This window comes from Sapajus apella, unplaced genomic scaffold (genome assembly GCF_009761245.1).
Source record: "Sapajus apella isolate SASKATOON/1434 unplaced genomic scaffold, GSC_monkey_1.0 scaffold36, whole genome shotgun sequence".
Taxonomy (NCBI): domain Eukaryota; kingdom Metazoa; phylum Chordata; class Mammalia; order Primates; family Cebidae; genus Sapajus; species Sapajus apella.
Window position 1 is genome coordinate 4654365 of NW_022436976.1, and position 16587 is coordinate 4670951.

Sequence of the window (16587 nt, forward strand, 5' to 3'; positions counted from 1 at the left end):
AATAGGTAATTCTCAAAGACGACATCACATGGCCAATAAATATATGAAAAAATGCTCAACATCACTAATTGTTAGAAAAATGCAAATTAAAGCCACAATGAGCTACCCTCTTACACCATTCAGAATGACTGCTGTAAAGAAGGCAAAAAATAGATGCTGGCGGGGTTGTGGAGAAAAAGAAATGCTTATACACTGCTGATGGAAATGTAAATTAGTTCAGCCACTGTGGAAAGCAGTGGGGAGATTTCTTGAAGGACTTAAAATAGAACTACCATTTGACCCAGAAATCCCATTACTGGGCATATACCCAAAGAAATATAAATTGTTCCACTATAAAGACACAGGCACGTTTATGCTCATTGGAGCACTATTCACAATAACAAAGACATAAAATCAACCTAGATGCCCATCAACACCTTCAACAGTGGACTGGATAATGAAAATGTGGTACACATACATTGTGGAATACTATACAGCCATAAAAAAGAACAAAAGTATGTACTTTGTTAGCAACACAGGTGGAACTGAAGGCCGTTTTTCTAAGCAAATTAACACAGGAATAGAAAACCAAATATAAGTGAGAGCTTAACATTGGGTACACCTGGACAGAAAGAAGGGAACGATGGACACCAGGGCCTACTTGAGGGTGGAGGCTGGGAGAAGAATGAGGATCAAAAAACTACCTATCGAGTACTATGCTTATTATCTGAGTGACAAAATAATCTGTACACCAAACCCCCATAACACAAAATTTCCCCATGAATCAAACCTGCACATGTACTCTCTGAATCTAAAATAAAAGTTTGAAAGAAAAGCAATTGTGGTAAAATATATATGACATAAAATTGAGCGTTAATTTCAATGGCATTAAAGCATTCAACGTGGATTCACATTGTTGTGCAACCTTCACCACCATTTAGCTCCAGAACTTTTTTTATCTTCCAAGCTGAAACAAATACACTTTTAATAGAAAGAAGACTCATATTTTACTTCTTTCTTTCTTTCTTTCTTTGAGATGAAGTCTCACTCTGTCACCCAGCCTGGAGTGCAGTGCTGGGATCTTGGCTCATTGCAATCTCCACGTCCCTGATTCAAACAATTCTCCTGCCTCAGCTTCCCAAGTAGCTGGGACTACAGGTGCCTGCTACCACACTGGCTAATTTTTTTTATGTTTTGTAGAGACAGGATTTCACAATGTTGTCCAGTCTGGTCTCGAACTCCTGACCTCAAGTGATCTGCTCGCTTCAGCCTCCCAAAGTGCTGGGATTACAGGTGTGAGCCGCGGCACCCAGCCAAGGCTGATATTTTCTTTCTCCTTATGCTGTAATATTTTATCATGGTGCCATGTAGTTTTTCTCCATTTACTCTACAGGGTGTGTAATTGTCATTGGCTCCAGTCATTTGCCTTCCTAGAGGCAGTCTGTTGAGTCCCTAAACTGGAGAGCAGGTCGGTATAAATAATTCCTAGCCCAGATTCTAAGAACTAATATGTATGATTGGGAAACAGCTCTTCTGGACTGAGGCAAGATCAGGTCATAACAGGATCTGTTGTTTTAGTTTGATGGGGTTTGTGTTTCCAGGTCACACTAATACCATGGTTCTTTCTGGCTCTGTGGCCACAAATATGCATACTTATGGATAATGTATTTCCCAGATTGCAATGTACTTGTGTCATTTAAACGCGCTGTTATTTCTTTACTGAATGAATTTAGAAAGAGAAATAAAAGTGAGGATTACTTGAGATGCATTTTTTTTTAAAGGCCTGAATGGTAGATGATAAATCCTTCAGTATTTTGAGTGGCTTCAGAATATATATTTAGAAAGTGGCAACTTCTTACTATTCTTTCATGTAAGCAGGCCCTTTTAAAAACACTTAGGAATTTGAAATTTTCCCAGTATGAATTTGAGGTGGAAACCCAGATGGAAACCAACTTGAAGTTAGTAATTCTCAGGAGAGGTCCCGGGAAATTGTCTTCTAGTTCCTGTGCCTCAATACACCATGAAAACCAAAGATCAAATTCTCCAGGTTCTGTAAATGCCCCTGAGGGAAGAGGCAAGATTGGCTTGAGTGTTTCACTTACTTTATAGGCTCCATCTTTCTCTTAGTTTTTTACTTTACTTTCTTGCCAACTCATCAATGTACCTTACAAAATTTTTTTAGCATTTTTAAGTGTATTCAGTGGGAGTTTTATGTAGGATATCTAGCCCTCCACTGCCGGAAACAGATGTGCATTCATTTGTATATTTAATATAGAGAGACATTTAATGTGTGCTTAGTATGTGTCAAGAACACTGCTAGAAACTAGGCATACTGGGGAGAAAAGACAGTCATGTTACATTCCCTAATGAAGATTATATTCTATCTGAGTTTAAAATTATACACAAGAAATACAGGTATAAAAATATTTAATTTTCATTTACACTGGGATCAAATGCCTGAAACAGATAACAGTTGCGTAAAAAGTCCATCAAATTGTAAATCCTGGTGTCTGGAAATCTGAGAATCTTCAGAGAAAGGATGGTGAATGAGATTCAGATAGATGGACGCAGGCAAGAGTAAGGCTTGGGATGAAACACGGAGCAGCCCAGCTGAACTGGAAACCTAGCGGTGGACAGTAGTGGAAAGCGCGTGTGAGCCAGGCCCAGCACTTTGGGAGGTGAAGACAGGTGGATTGCCTGAGGTTAGGAGATCGAGACCAGCCTGGTCAACATAGTTAAACCTCACCTCTACTGAAAACACAAAAATTAGCCAGGCGTGGTGGCGGGCACCTGTAATCCTAGCCACTCAGAAGGCTGAGAATCGTTTGAACCTGGGAGGCGGAAATTGCAGTGAGCTGAGATTGTGCCACTGCACTCCAGCCTGGGTGACAGAGTGAGACACTGTCTCAAAAAAAAAACAGGAAAGAAAGAGAAAGAAAGAGGAAAGAAAGAAAAAAAAGAAAGAAGAAAGAAAGAGGAGAAGAAGAAGGAGGAGGAGGAGAAGGAAGGAGGGAGGGAGGAAGTGTTTGTAAATAGTTTGATCAGGTGGGATGGGGTCAGGTCATGGAGAGCTTTGAATGCCAAGAATGAAGATTTTATTTTACTGTCACTGGAAAGCAAGAGAGTGGAAAGAGGGGAGCCAAGTATTGGAAAAATAAATCTGGTGTTAAGACAGTGTCTGTATTGGAGCTGGGAGGGGAGCAGGATGTTCTATAGGAACTGCTGTGATGGAACTTACACCAAGGCAGTGATAACAGAAACAGAAAAGATGGAGTTGATTTTAAGATGCATGAATTGAAGTAATGTGTTTAAGGACTTAGCAGTGTGCCTTTGCAAAGAAGAAACAACAGTTTTATCTTCTTAATGAAACTGATGCTTGGCAAATTGTCAGATGCAAGTGATGAAGAATGGGTACAGCAGACAGACCTCTGCTGCTGCTGGACTCTTTACTATGAGTAGTTCCCTCCTATCCATTTCGCCCTAATTATCCACATTTTAACTTTTTTTTTTACTTCTAAATTCCCAGTCCATTACACAGCAATTATTATTGATTCTGATATCAATAATATTCTGATACCAATAAGAGTCCTAAGATTTAAAATATTTTACAAATAAAGCAAACCTAAAAGCCAATGGAATAATCCTTTGAAAATGTTGCAAATTGAATGTAGAAATAAAACCTGTCATCAACAACCAGGATGATTCATTTTATACGTCAACTTGGCTGGACTGCAGAGCCCAGGTAAATATTATTCTGGATGTTTCTATAATAGTGTTTTGGGTGAGATGGACATTTAAATTAGTGGACTTTGAAAAAGAATGAAACAGACTGCGCTCTGTGATGTGGGTGTGGCGGATCCAATCAGTTGAAATCTTGAACAGAACAAAAGACTCCTGAGCAAGAAAAATTTCTTCAGCTTCAAGGCCTTCAGACTTCACTGCAGCATCAGTGCCCCCCGGGTCTCCAGCCTGCTGCCGACCCTGCAGATTTTGGACTTGCCAGCCTCCATGTTTTTGGGTTGTTGTTGTTGTTTTTATATACAGAGTCTCCTTCTGTCCCCCAGGCTGGATGTAGTGCAGTGGCGAAATCTGGGCTCACTGCAACCTCTGACTCCTGGGTTCAAGCGATTCTCCAGCCTCGGCTTCCAGAATAGCTGGGGTTACATGTGTGCACCACCACTCCTGGCTAATTTTTGTATTTTTAGTAGAGATAGGGTTTTGCCATGTTGGGCAGGCTGGTTTTGAACTCCTGACCTCAAGTTATCCACTTGCCTCAGCCTCCCAAAATGTTGGGATTACAGGCATCCTCTTGTGAACCAATTCCACAAAATAAATCTGTCTCTTTGTACTCTCTCTCTCTCTCTCTAGGTTCTGTATCTCTCTAGAACCATAACACGACAATATCAAAACATTAATTTTACTAAGGAGAAATCCTTCCCTTACCTTAAGTGTTCATTCAAGGCAAAGTTATACTGGTTTCTGATGATCAAACTCAACTCTAGGATAAAACGGCCTCTCTAAGCTTTAGTAGGTGATAAAAATCCTCAAGGATATTCAACTTCATTTCAAACACTTACTTTCACTTCATGAAAGTAAATCTTCCTTACAATATTCTGTTAAGCCTGGGCCCGGGAACATTTAAACTGCGTCAACTTGTTACTGTTAAATATTCATATTTGCACTGCCGAGCAATATTGTATTTTAATACCGATTGCATTTTTAGGGGGGGAAATAAAAGCTTGAACTTGCTGGAACAGATTGCATTTTTGAAACCTCCCAACTCCCGTCAAAGTCCTCTCAGCTCCTTATTTCCTTTATCATACATTTTTACTTCACTCTCGTTGGCTCTGTTTGTATATTAGTCAATATGAGTCAAGATGATGATGATTAAATTTCACTGGAAGTTCAGAGATAACGTGATTAAACTTGAACTTAAATCTTTCTGAAATAGGTACCTCTTTTGTATTTCACAAAGGGAAAATTCTACTTGAGTATTAGAAGGAATATGATTACCTTGTTCAAGATACTAGATTTTTCAAAACAATACAATATTATCTTGGCTAAAAGGAGGGTAATCAGAAATTCAAAGCACGTTTTTCTCCCAATTATTTTACATTTTCAGGAAGTCATTATATTTTCCTCATACACAGACATTTGCCACAGCCAAAAGATAGAGAACTTCCAGGGAGGTCACTGTTTGTCTCCCTCAATGTAAAAGAAAAAGGGAGAAAATCTGATGTCTCTATGGGGCAGAAAGAAAGATGAGGAGGTGGTCTAATCAGAAAACGCTGCAACAGCAGCACAACGATAGCTGCAATTCGTTTTTTCAAGAAACTGCAAGCAACAGAGAAGAGAGACAGCAGAAACTCTCCAGGTGTGCTGGACCCTCTCCAGCATATAGGTTAGTCCCATGCCATTGGGTCAGGATGTGAGAGAAGGCTCATCTTTACCCAGAATTGGGCACAGCACTTAAGGACCCCTGGATTGTTAAACCCAGCTTTGCCTAGCAGTAATCTAATTGAAATTCACCTCCTAAATTGAAGGCTATTGAATTTCCTATTGCACTGTAACTTTAATTCAGCAGTTCCCCTCATCCTCCATCCAGCATTGATTAAGGAATCTGAATGCAAAAGTCAAAGCTGCATTACAAGCGAAGGCTGTGCATCAGTGCTGAAGTGACAATCATCCCCATTCTTAGTGTGAGCTGGGAGCAAGTGCTAATTAAAATTATAAGCTAGAGAGAACATGCATTGAAAAAAAGAAGCCGTCCCTAACTAATAATTCCGGGGATAAATCATACTTGATTTGCTAACATATAGAAGTGTCCAGGAACCACCATCTACAAATGTCTTGAATATGGTTCTAATCAATCTGCAGAACAATAATCAAGGAGGCATATAATTAGAACAGGCTCATAACTACGAGTAGCACATAACATTTTCTCACCTTGAGACGGCGTACAGCATCCTGTCTCACAAATAATAACTACTCCCTAACAGAGGCAGCTTTCTTCTGCATCTGAAAGAGACCCTGACAGATTTCTGGCTTTCCTGGAAACCCAGTTCCAGACTTCAGAGGTGTCCTGGTAAAGTTTCATGGAGCCTCCTGTTCTTGCTGTCCTCTGTTTTTTAACTCTGACCCTTTACCACATCTGACATATGAATGTGAAAACGATTCTGACCTGAGATGCCCTTCGTGACAGCTCCAAACCACAGCTGGCAATGTGTGATCAGTAGTGAAAAACAGCAGATGGGCAACTCTGAGAAAATATAAGTTAATCACATTCTCACACAAGCCACTGGCCTCCTCCTATTCTGTTTCTCGTTTCACCAGTGCGATCGGGGTAGGAGTGACACGGGAGAAGAGCAAAAGCAGGAAGACGCCAACCAGGTTTTGAATACCTACGACTTCCCTCGTCAGTGTTCTAAGCCTTTAAGTGCATCATTATACCCATTCTACATAAGCGACCAATGCAGATGATCAGGAAACAAAATGTAGAAAAAGAAGTAGCATTTGGTGTAGGCTAAAGGTGAGGTTCCAACCCATGTCTCTAGAGCTCCCAGCCTGCACTTGGCTAAGGCCTCATTTCCCTCCACTTTCCTCCTTCTTTCTGATGTTTAAATATGCCAATCTCGGCTGGGTGCAGTGGTTCACACTTGTAATCTCAGCACTTTGGGAGGCTGAGGCGGGCGGATCACGGGGTCAAGAGATCGAGACCATCCTGGCCAACACAGTGAAACCCCGTCTCTACTAAAAATACAAAAAATTAGCTGGGCGTGATGGCATGTGCCTGAAATCCCAGCTACTAGGGAGGCTGAGGCAGGAGAATTGCTTGAACCTGGGAGGCAGAGGTTGCAGTGAGCCGAGATCACGCCACTGCACTCCAGCTTGGCGCCTGGCAACAGAGTGAGACTCTGTCTCTAAAAAAAAAAAAAAAAAAAAAAAAAAAGCCAAGCTCATTCTTGACTCAGGATATTTTTATCTTTCTACTTGCTGCTTCTTATGTTTGGGTTGTTCTCGCTCCAGATATTTGAAGAAATGCCTCCTCTTTATTACTTGGGTCTCCAGCTCAAACATTCCTCCCTTGCAGAGGCCTTTCTTAGCAACCTGCCTCTCACTCTATATCCCTTTACACTTCACAGATAATTTTACCCTTCATAAGGTGTGGTTATATGCGCAGGGCCTGCAGCCTCACCGCTGATTGGAATCTGGCTCCTCTCTTTACTATCAGTGGGAAATAAGTCTGGGTACTGGTACTCCACACTCCAGCCCTTCCTTTGTAAAATAAGGATCACAGGAACAGCTGCTATACCTACCACATTGATTCGTTCTGAGAATTACATGAAGTAATAGAGGTAAAGTACTCAGAATAGAACAGGATCCTCTACAAAGTCGGTATTCCATGCATGTTTATGAGTATCTTCCTCATAGCACTTATTGGTAACTGAAGTTATGTCTTTGTATGTCTGAATATTTCTCAGCAGGGAAGAGAACATGCTTTGTTTCTTATTATGCTCTTGGAAACTAGAAAGGTACTTGGAACACAATAAATTATTGGGTAATTTATTGAGCAAGTACTAAATAAATTATTGTTGACTAGAGGTTAAGTGATTCAAACCACATATTACATTGCCATTTAGTCTTTAATATAAGATGACATTAGACCAGTCTTAGTTCAGCCACTCTATAGTTCTGTGATTTAAAACTAGTTTTTTAACCTATCCAAGTTTTGGTTTCATCATTTTTGAAAGGAAGATAATAAGGTCTTCAAGCCTGGATAAACAGTGTATGACATAGTCGTGGATGGAGCATTATACAGCAATGAAAAGGAGTGAACATCTGCATATGCCTGCATGAATGAATTTCACAAGCATTACATTGAAGGAAATACGCTATACATAAAATATTATCCAGTGTAATATTTTGAATCATATAAGTGCAATATCCACTTCTATCATTCAAAAATAGGCAAGGGTAAAATACAGGGCTGGTCATTAGGTAGCATTCCTCTTGGAAGTATAAAGACTTGAAGAGGACCCAAGGCAGCTTCTGGGGTTCCATATTCTGTTTTCCAATCTGGTGCTAGTTACATTGGTATGTTCATTTTGTGAAAATCCAGTGAATATTACCTTTATAATTTGCATATTCTAAGTAATAATAATGATGATGATGAATGGAGCCTACTTCCTTGTATGGTTGTGAGAACTATTTCATGATATTAAATGAAGTATTATTTATCATATAAATAAGACATGAAGTATAGCACCTGGCATTTAAGAGAACTCACTGAGCACTAATACCTATTTCCCTTTCCTTTTTCTGCCAGGGAGCATCAAATGGCAGACATCAGTTCCAGAGCTAAGCGATGTTCAAGGCCTCGCTCAGTTTGTCCTCCATCTATTTCCCAAGCTGTTTTGGTCCACCACACTCCGTCAGGCATACTATATTGTTCAAACCACCCTGAACTTCTTCAGATTTTCTAATGCTTTGTCACACCTGCTTACTTTTCACATAGCTTACCGTCATTTAGAATACTAAATTTTTTTTCTATTTCATTCACCTAGAAAACCCCTACTTACCCTTCCAAACCCAGCTCCAGTACTGTCTCCTCAATAAAGTCTTTCTTAGTACTCCTTACCGTGGCATCATTCTCTCTTTTGTGCTCTCATAATAGGGAAGACTTTATTTTATTGTGCTGCAATTATCTTTTTGAAATGTCTGTTTGTTTCAAGGCATGTCAGTTATATTATAATAAGGTCCTTAGAAATATAGGCTCTCAGGGGCCCCCCAGACGAGAATTTTAATCTTCAACAAGTTACACACTTTGCTAAGCCTCAGTTTCCTCCCCTATAAAAGGCAGGTAATATTAGTATTAATGTCGTGACATTGTCACAAGAATTGGGATTTTAAAAAATGAGATAATGTTTGTGAAGGATTTAGAGACAGAGCTTAGAGGAGTAAGTGATTGATATATGTTAGTCACTGCCCTTATTAATTCAATCAAGGTCAGGGACATCCTTCATTACTGTGTTCCACATTTTTATATGAAACACATAGTGGATACTCAATTGATATTTATTGGATGAAAGAAAGATGAAACAATCAAAGGAAGAAAGAAACATGCCTATGGCTTTGTAGGAAAGAAAGAGAATGAAAAAGAAAGGAAAAGAGAAAATAGGGAAGTGGAAAAACTTCGCAGAGAAGTGAGTGCCACACTTCTCTGTGTAAAATAAATGTTTTTTTTCATTAGCTGAATAAACATTCCAGGAGACCCCGAGGCCTGCTCCCTCTTGCTCTCTTTAACCTGGATCACTGCATATAGCTGAGGAGTCCCCAGTCACAGTCAGAAGCCCATCCCTGACAGGCCTGGGCTTGGTGGCCATAGATGCATTGTTCATAGAAGTGTAACTGATATATCCTGGCCACATGGCTTAAGGAAGATAATGACAATCCAGTTGGAAGTCCTGATGACTGATTATTTTTCTAAAACTTAAAGTCACAGGATGTTTATGTTACAATATCTTCCTAAAGAAAAAAAAAGCTACTGTCAATTGAGAGCCCATCACGTGCCAGCCACCACAGTAAGTCACTTTACATGCATTACTTCTAATCCTCACAGCAACCCTTGGCAAGGTAGGCTGGTTCCAATTTTACGGAGGAGGAAACAATTTGAGAGAGGTTAAGTAATTTGCCCGAGAGAGAGCAAAGGCTTAAACCTGTCTATGTGAATTCAAAGTTTCCATAACCATAATACCAGTACTTCATTACATTATTTATAAGAATATCTTATCATATAAAATGAACACTAACCTTGGGATAAATATATGAGATGGATATAAATATTCAAGGATTTGCTGCTTTACCTTCATTTTTATGTTGGAATATGTGATCAATACGGTAGATATTATAATTGTTGTATTGAATAATTAACTGAAGATATATTTATTTTATTAAATCGATTTCTCGGTCAGCAAAAGACCTCTCATTCAGTGTGAACAGGACATTGCCGGGTTAATCAAACAGTTAAACAAAGTCAGTTTGTGCAAGGCCAAAGCTTTTTCTTCAAGCATGGGATTGTTGGTTAGAATCTGAAACTGTTTTCCTTGCATATACCCTATCCGGAAGGCAACACTTACAACATTTAGTTTCTCTTTCTTTAAATGGGCCCCCAAATTTTCACATATTTGTGGAGTGGTCTAAGTGCAGATTCCTTCTAGAGTTTTATTATTGTTTCATCTAAACCATTTTGGCGGTTGTGTCCATGACTGACTTAGTGGCAAATTTCTAGTATTTCATGCTTAGTTTTTATTTCCCCTACACTCCTTTAATCAGTATATTATATTTGTTTAAATTATTTAATGAGAATAGCCAATACAACTGTAGATGTGTTTGGTGAAAAAAACATACAACTAACTCCTTGCAAACATATAACTCAGATAGGTGGTGAAAGAAGTGAGAGAGCAAACTAGTGAGCAGCCTGTGGGCTGGGCTCAGCCGACTGAGGGGTGTCCATGCATTTAAAAGAGATTGGCAAGCTTAGCTTATTTGAAAAGTTTGGTTAATAACCCGGGGATCAGTTTGGAGAGCTTTAAAGGTATTAACATCATCTTTAGTTAACAGACACATCCAATGTTTGCAATTGGTTTTCTTTTAGATTTGGTATAACTGAAGTTCAAAGCAGTTGATATATGTCCAGTGTCCTAGAGCATTTAGTTGGAGTTCCTGGAACTGGAAGCCATGGTTCCTGCAATGGCCACACTAGTAAGATGACAATGAAGACGACAGAAAGTCATCCCCCTCTTGAGGCATCCATATTGTTCTAGCACAACTCTGAGGATAGGGACAGAATAAATCCCCAGACTTTAGTTCACCATGATGTGGGACCAGCTTTAATAAGTTGTTCCTGCTATTGTAATTGCTGTTGTTAAGACAGGCCGTCACTCTGTTGCCCAGGCTGGAGTGCCGTGGGGCGATCACAGCTCACTGCAGCCTTGACCTCCGGGCTCAAGTGATTCTCCTTCTTCAGCCTTCCAAGTAGCTGAGCCCATAGGTATGAGCCACCATGCCCAGCTAATTTTATCTATCTGTCTCTCTATCTATTTATCTATCTATCTATCTATGGACAGGGTCAGCCTTGAAATCCTGGGCTCAAGCAACCCTCCTGTCTCTGCCTTCCAAAGTGTTGGGATTACAGGCATGAGCCACTATGCCTGGCCTGCTATTTTAATTATAAAGTTTCATTAAATATTATGTAAACTGATTAAATGGCTGTGGAAAGGAAAGTGTTGTTAAGACGACTCTTTTCAAAAGACCCAATGGGGTTAAAATGTTAAAAATTTACTGTTGAGTTAGATGTGGGCAAGATAACAGAAAAGGATTAGAGAAAAATCATAAAAATGTCATTGTGAATGACACAGGACTAGACTAGACTTGAAATCACCTCCCTGTGTGTGTCCTATTCTCTACCCTGCTCGTCACTCTGGATTCCTTCTATGTGGCTTCTAAACCTTCAGGTGGCCCCCCGCCTTGCATGGCACTCGGATTACACACAGGACTGAAATGCGGGAGCCTCTTTCTCAATACTACTGTCTTTGTGGCCATACCTCAGACTGACTGCTGTAAAAGAACGTTCAAAGAAAAATAAAAAATAAAATACAGAGGGACCTTTTTATTTTTAAAGAATGTGAAGGGCAAAAATAAAAGAAGGAATTTAAAAAGTAGAATTAAGAAGAAATTAAAATATAAACAAGTCTGTGTTCCAATAAAGATTAAATGTTAATACTAAAAAATAATACATAAATTAAGTGAGATTTTTTAAAAAAGCATCTGAGGTCAGAAGGCAATGAGATGAAAGAAGAAACTAACAGACTAAATATGTATGTATATACCAGTAAGAAAAAAAGGCTAAATTCTTAAAATAAAAAGATGATATGTAAAAGTAGATGTGATTAGGAACGAAATTAGTTTTTAAAATCAAATAAACATTTACGAATCAGGATAAAATTAATAGAAAACAAAAAGCTTGAAGAGGAAAGAAAGAGAAAGTAAAGAATGCAGGAAGGCACGCCGGGGCCAGAGACAGAAATAAGTGGCACCAACAGGGCAATTCAGACAGGCCTCAGGTGGAGTGGCCAGCAGACACAGCGTGCGTCTTGGGCAGGAGCCTGGAGTACACAGAGTCAAATTCCTCAGGGACTCTTCTTTTACCTCTGTAATGTCAGGACCAGCTACATCTGGAGCAGTCAGTGCACATGGCTTTTTGGTGCTAATAACTGCTGTGGAACTCCCGGGGTCTCTAGGTGGGCCAGACTGTCTCCAGAGCCAGAATTGAACAGTGTTCAAGTGTTAGGGATCAAGCATGAAGCTAAATTCAAATTCCCATCCCACCACTCTGTAGTTGGCTAGGTCAAAGTACATAGGTACTTCGTTTCCTTCCATGTAATAAGATGTACCTTTGAACATTTTAAGAATTAATGCAATAAATCATAAAGGTCAGCATAATGCCTGCCTTAGTGGACTATATTTCCAACCTCTGACACAGGGACTCACTAACCAGCTTGTCTTTCTCAGCTTCCCCCTGTAACTCCAGGGCCCTGCAGAACGTATTTTGGAACAAAACAAAACAATAATACTATTTTATTCAAACTCTTCACTTTTCAGATTAGGTTTCTGGCCAAATGTGAAAGACAGAGTTAGATTGTGAACTTTAAAAACCCTACTCTCTCTCTCTCATTTAAAATTAAAACAATATTAACTTTTAAAAGAATATAAGGAAACTGGCCGGGCTCGGTGGCTCATGCCTGTAATCCCAGCACTTTGGAAGCCAAAGTGAGTGCATTGCTTGAGGCCAGGAGTTTGAGACCAGCCTGGCCAACATGGTGAAACACCATCTCTACCAAACACACAAAAATTAGCAGGAGTGGTAGCACATGCCTTCAATCCCAGCTACTCAGGAGGCTGGGCAGGAGAATCTCTTGAACTTGAAAGGCAGAGGTTGCAGTGAGCTGAGACCACGCCACTGCATTCCAGCCTAGGCGACACGGTGACTCTCTCAAAAAAACAGAATGTAAGGAAACTGTTAAATTTTTATTTTTTACAAGGCTTTTTAAAAAAATTTGCGGTTCTTATGGCTTAGTTATACCAGGAAATAAAAACCAAGTAGTTAAATTGACTCTCCCACTGCTGACTGGGTAAACCAGTATTCTTTTCAGCTGAGGACTAGAATTTGGATGTCTTAAATCGAAATCTTTTGATTCTTTTCCTCCTACTACAAACTCCCTCCTGATACCTTTATAAGTTATCTCCAATAAACATATCTCCAATAAAGGTATCTCCTGATACCTTTATAGCAACCAGTAAACAATAAACTTTACGTAGGACTACCACCCAATCTACTGGGCCCACTTCTGCTAAGATTTACCTTTTAGAGGTAAATAGATTATCTTTTAACAAGGGTTTTTTCTTCTGAAACACTTGGGCTTAAGTTAACTTCTTTACTTCATTCCCTTTATATTTTTCTCTATAGACTCAAAAGCAACAACAAACCCTGGATGACTGGCAGCAGAGATAGAGTCCATGACGCATAAAGAACATTCTTGGAACTCCAAGTAAAACCAGAGGTGACACATATTGGTTAAATGCTCAAACTATGCAAAGATAAATCATTCCAGTGAAGGTTCTGCCACTTACCAGCTGTGAGGCCTTGAGCAAACTATTTTTCTTCTTTGCAAAAGATAGATAATTAATACCCTACTCAAAGAACTGAGGATTAAGCGCAATAAAGCAACAACACTTAGTACAGAGTCTGGCACGTATTTAAGTATCTGTGAAAAGGTAGGTGCTGGCGCTTTTATTTCTGTTGTATTGTGCAACATTAGTGAATGGGACAAAATCATTTAGTCTGAGATATCTTTAAAACAACTTGACAGCAATCCTTGTTTTGTAGCTCCCTTTATTACATAGTTAAAAGAATTTACCGTATGCTAGTACTACGTTTTGGTTTAAAAGCCATCTATTTATTAAGATTGATATTTCCGCAGAAAAACATAAATGAATCTTTCATCTAATCAATATCATTGATACCTATCATTATTGTTCCTAAGTGGTTCTATATAGTAGCTATCAGCCTTTCAACAAGTTATCAAACCATCAGTCATTTTTGCCTAATAAAATCAAACAAGAAAGCCATGTGCCCGTGATTTCCACAATGCTTTTAAAAAAGCTTACTTCTAACGTGATTTAAAAATGCTTGTGAAAAACATTCAGAAAACTATTCATCAACTGATAATTCATCACTAGTCTCTTATGCTCACACAACATTGGCTTGCTGCAGATTAACTGTGCCTTTTAAACATTTCTACGAGATTTCGGTCTTACAGCTTTGGTAAGTACATAATAGAGAAATGTGTGAAAGTTTCATGGGGCAGTATTCTTCTCCCACAGCAGGTAATGATTTTGGTGAGCTCAACTGTATTGTTACCTGTTTTTGTTCTTATTTTATTGTGATCTATAATGTTAAATGCCAGTATACCTAACAGCATTTCACAATATATTAATTCAGAAAATTTTCACCAGTAAAAAACAGTAGGCTTTAAAAATCAAACTGGCCTCTCCAGGCTTCTGAGAAACTGAACACTCAGTAAAAATAATGCTATCAGGAAAAGGAAGAAGACTCCAGAGAAGCCTTACTAAGAGATAAGGAGTGGTCTATTGCTAATATTTGAAAAATGTTTGTAGTACATTTAATTAGCCTAATTACATGGTGCACTTACAGCTTATTATTAATGCTCTCTGACAGACATGTCACGATGGCATTGAAAGCTCAGTGGCCATAGTGCCTTGAACTCAGATAACTTCCAGGAGTTCCCATTGGTCCCATACATTGTACAACAAGGTGTCAGTAATATGTATAAAGTACATTTTGGTTAAAAATGTGATATCCTTCTTTTTTTGGTTGGGGGGAGACGGAGTCTCACTCTGTCACCCAGGCTGGAGTGCAGTGGTGCAATCCTGGCTCATTGCAACCACCGTCTCCCGGGTTCAAGCAATTCTCCTGCCTCAGCCTCCCGAGTAGCTGGCATTACAGGCGTGCACCATTAAACCCAGCTAATTTTGTATTTTTAGTAGAGATGGGGTTTCACCATTTAGCTGGGCTGGTCTCGACTCCTGGACTCAGGTGATCCACCTGCCTTAGCTTCCCAAAAGTGCTTGGATTATAGGCGTGAGCCACCACCTGGCCCAATAACCTTCTTAAACATTCAAAATTTTCTGCTTGGTGCATTTAACTAGCACAATGCATTTCTACAATCATTTGGAGAAAGAAAAAAACTGACATAACAAAGAGTTCTAATTCCAAACCATTCAAATGATGATTAAGGCTGTCATGAATTAACCTGCAAACCCACTACTAATCACTCATTCTTTAACACTAATGCTTCCAGTCTCCCTCTACATGCTATTTAAGGACTACTCCAAATCAACTTGATGCTCACTAGCACAAAGCATGCGATATGGCATTTTCACCAAAACAAACAAACAAACAAACAAAAACCAACCAAACAAAAAAAAAAACACACACAACTAGTTTTATTATGCTGAGAAGTAATTTTCATCGACATTCAACACGCCAATAAATTTTCATGCTGACATTTGAGATTTAATGAAATAATATCGTGGAAAGAGAATTATCTGGAACATAGGATTATGTGAACTCTTGGTATTAAGTTTTATTTGTAAAATACTGCAGGAAGTACTGGCTTTAAAGGAGATTTCAGTATCGAGAAAATACAAAGAGCTATTTTCATTTCAAAAGTTCAACTAGTAACATATTTCTTCAAGTTTTCCCACTTAGAAGGTTGTAACTTACTGAGTTAAAATTGTTTACAAACTCCCTGTCCCAGAAGAGGACATTAAAAGGTTACTTTTAAGCCTGAGGTTCAATGTTGAATTGAAGGAAAAATACATTTTTCATTGAAATAAATAAATAAAGCATCCTAAATACATCCATAAAACAAGTGCACATGAAGTTTTTTCTTTTGAAATTTAACAATGAATTTGTGCATGCTTCTCTTCTTTTTGGGAAGAGAGTGACTTTGTCAAATAATGTTGTTTTACTGGTAAAAATACTGTATGTCAGTACCCAAGTGGAAACTGAGGACATATCTAAGTGATTTATTGATTTGTATGGATTCTCTTACACATAAATGAAATAAAAGCCTTTAAGATGAAAATGTATAAATGTATAAGCTATAAGTGGATTTTCTGTTTGTTTTGCAAATAGAACAGCGTTTTTTTAAAGAACTAAGAGAAGGTCAATCTGGACTAACCTTTAGTCACATCTAAAACAAATGGACACAAACACCCTTAATGTGAATAGACTAGTGCTGCATGCAGTGGCTCACGCCTCTAATCCTAACACTTTGGGAGGCCCAAGTGGGAGGACTGCTTGAGACCAGGAGTTAAGAGACCAGTCTGGGCAACATAGCAAGATACCATTATTATTATTTTGTTTAAAAAAGACCAACAAAGTGAATGTCGCTAGGAAGAACTATAATAAAATGACTTTATAAGTTCACAGTTGTGACTATCACAAAGAGAAACAATTAAGAA